Here is a 3573-nt window from a genome sequence, read left to right on the forward strand (position 1 = left end):
CAGGATAGTGAGACTATTAATCCAGCACTAATACATATTTTTTTCCTGCATGTATGAATAAGTCAGTGGCCACTTGATACCATGGAGCTATAGGCTCCTCCATGACCATCATGGGCTCTTTACTTTGTTCTGATCTGTATTTTCGGCACATAGAAGATGCTGTAAAGGTTTGTACAATGTAATTATTTATGTTGGGCCAATATGGAGCACCCCTTGCTCTCCTTTTATATTTTTCAATGCCTAGATGCCCATCGTGTATTCTATTAACCATGTCTGTCTTTAGCACTGCTGGAACAACAAGTTGTGAGCCTTTGAACAAAATGCCATCCAGTACTGACAGCTCTTCCTTGTACTTAAGAGTAGGGGCTAGGTGTCTGTTTTCCAGGACAACCAGCATAAATAGCTGTTATCACTTTTCACAGCCTGGTGCCCTAAGCAGTAGTTTTTGCAATCAGTGCCCACATTTTATCTGTGACAGGAATCAGTCTTTTAATTAGATTAACATGTTTCCAGACTCAGACATAAAAGTATTATGTCTGAGTCTGGAATCCTGTCATTTTCTGTTATATGCTCTAGACAACTTATCTACAATAAGTAGATATTTTCCTGTCATGTACTGTATGTCTAGATCAGAGGTTCTCAAACTGTGGTCCATGGACCACCACCACTGGTCCACAAACTCCATTTAGGTGTCCACAGAAAGGAGACCTATGGCTAAAGCTGACAAACATTACACCCGACTTCCCAGAACTTTGCTCAAAAAACAGGCATATCCATCACATTAGAAAGATAAGAATACTGATATCAAAATATGAGTTGTGTGCCTTGATTTGTGGAACAAAAAAAAAATTTATTAAGTGGTCTGCCAAGACCCTCAGCAATTTTCAAATGGTCAGTGAAAAAAAAATAGACCACAGGTCTAGATCATACATTTGCAGCACCACTTTCCTTGGAAGTTGGTTCCAGCTCCTAGCCATCCTGACTGTGAAGTAGTTCTTATGGATGTCTAATCTAAGCTGACTCTCTAACAACTTGTGGCCATTATTCCTTGTTATGCCAGGGGGCACTAGGGGAAACAAGGTCTCTCCCAAACCCTTCTGGTACCACCTAGTGAGTTTATAGACTGTCACCAGGTCCCCCCTCAGCCTTCTCTTGTGAAGGCTGAACAGGTTCAGGTCCTCAGTCTCTCATTGCAGGGTCTGCCCTGCTGTCCCCAGATCATGCAAGTGGCCCTCTTTTGGACCCTCTCAGTGCTGTCCACATCGCTCCTGAAGTGTGGCGCCCAGGACTGGACACAGTACTCCAGCTGTAGCCTGACCAGCGTCGCATAGAGGGGGAGGATCACCTCCCTGGCTCTACTTGAGATGCACCTGTGAATACACGACAAGGTCCAGTTAGCCCTGCCAACCGTGACCTCGCATTGTCGGTCCATGTTCATCTTGAAGTCAATAATGACTCCAAGATCCCTTTCTGTCACCGTGCTTTCGCGAAGGGAGTTCCCCTATAGGTATGCTGCTGGTTCCTACTGCCCAAGTGAAGCACCCTGCACTTGTCAGTATTGAATCCCATCCTATTCTCATTTGCCCACCCCTGTAACTTGTTCAGGTCCAGCTGTATCCTGTCCATCCCTTGTAGCGTGCCCACCTCACCCCAAATCTTGAGCAGTGCAGGCCCAAGGACTGAGCCCTGGGGGACTCCACTGCTTACATCCCTCCAGGTCGAATATGATGCATCCACCACACTCTCTGAATGCGGCCCATCAGCCAATTTTGTATTCATCTGACTGTGTAGGCATCAATTCCACAGTCACCTAGCTTTTTAATGAAGAGCTAGGCTTGAAGAGCTCCAACCCACTGCAGCTCAGGGAACTGGTAGCATGCTCCAGCCATGGTAGCAGAGGATACATCCCCCTAGATCCTATTGGCTACTGTATTCAGGTCTTTGCTGCAGCAGAGGAAGTGTCCCCAGGGCCCTAGTTCCTTACATTTTCTCTTTATTCCCTTTGCTGCATCTGCTGATCTCTAGGGAGGTACAGCATTGTGGCTCTGGACAAGGCTTGGGTTGCAAGCAGTGGCCCATGGTGTCAAATGGTTACCAACCCCTGGTGTAATATAATGTTGAGAATTTTTGACAGTTTTGGCAGACAATAACAAATATTCTTAGATATTTTAGTACCTAAATGTGTTCTGACTAACATTGAAAAGTCATTTCCTAAACAGATCTTTTGTGGTATACCTTTTTAGTCTAAGTAACTCAGATTTAGTCCAATTGGGTGCCTGAAGACATGGGATGCCTGTTTCAATTCACTGTAATTACAATTATTTCAATTAATTCATTCCTATGCTAATTAGCAACCTCCAGCAGCTAGCTTCACTCTCCCATGCTCCAGCAGCCTCAGCATCAGTCTTCAGTGGGACATTGAATACATGAGATGCTGCAGGCACTTTAATTAGGGCGGCTCCAAAGAGCCGCCCTAATTAAAGCGTGCTCACTACCTCCAGAGTACATGTAAGGAAACCCCTTAATTTTAAAGCTAGATAGATTACTAATCTTCCCTTTCCTTTGTCCTTATGACAAGTCATTTAGCAGAAGTCATAAATTAATTGAAGGAACTGATCTCTCATAGGTATCATAAAACAGGATCTTGTGTTCACCATCTCCTACTTAATGTCTTTTATATCACCCTTACTCCTTAGAGCTGTAGTCAGTGGTTCCAAAGACAAATCAAATAGAAAGGGGGAAAATAGGCAACCTTGTCAAGTTCCCCATTTGCAAAGCAAATAGATCAGATGACATATTATTGCTTATAACTCTTGAAAGAGGATGTAGCAACTGCATCCAGCTTATGAATTCTTTAACAATGTCCATCTTTTATAATATACAAAAAGGTACCTTCAAGAAACACAATCAAAGGCCTACTCTGCATCAAATGTTAGATGAGCTATAGGGACTTCGGAATTTTGTAAGGTTGTTATTATATCAATAACATGTTGTACATTATCTGAACCATTCCTTTCTTGATAAAGCCTACTTATTTTTTGTAAATTAACTTCAGAAAGATGTGTTCCAATCTGTGGAAGTTTGGCTAGGATTCTGGGGTCTATATTCATTAAATAAATTGGTCTATACATATAAAAATTCATAGACTCTTGCCTGGTTTAGAAATTACAGAAATAATATCTTCACTTAAAGTTAATATGTATCTTGTCTTTTACTATTTTTATATACATTTAATAATTGAGGTAACAATATAGTTTTATTTTTTTTTATAAAACACCACAGGAAATCCATCATTGCCCAGAGATATATTATTGTTCACGTCCTTTAAAGTTATTTAATGTAAAAAGGAGCCTTTAAAGTTTCCTTCTCTATCTCTGAAATTTGTTGTATGGGTATTGTCGGGGAAAACCGAAGGATCGGGCCCCAAGGTCACGGTGGGCCGGGGTGGCAATTAGATACAGACAGGCGGGATTAGCAGCGTAGAGTCTGGAGTTAGGGACTCGGAGCGGGTTGAGGAAAACAGGTGAATTTATTTGACTTACGCTTCAGGCGTAGGCAGAGAGGTCTTCAGTT

This window comes from Crocodylus porosus, unplaced genomic scaffold, assembly GCF_001723895.1.
Source record: "Crocodylus porosus isolate Cpor-Errol unplaced genomic scaffold, CroPor_comp1, whole genome shotgun sequence".
Classification (NCBI taxonomy): domain Eukaryota; kingdom Metazoa; phylum Chordata; order Crocodylia; family Crocodylidae; genus Crocodylus; species Crocodylus porosus.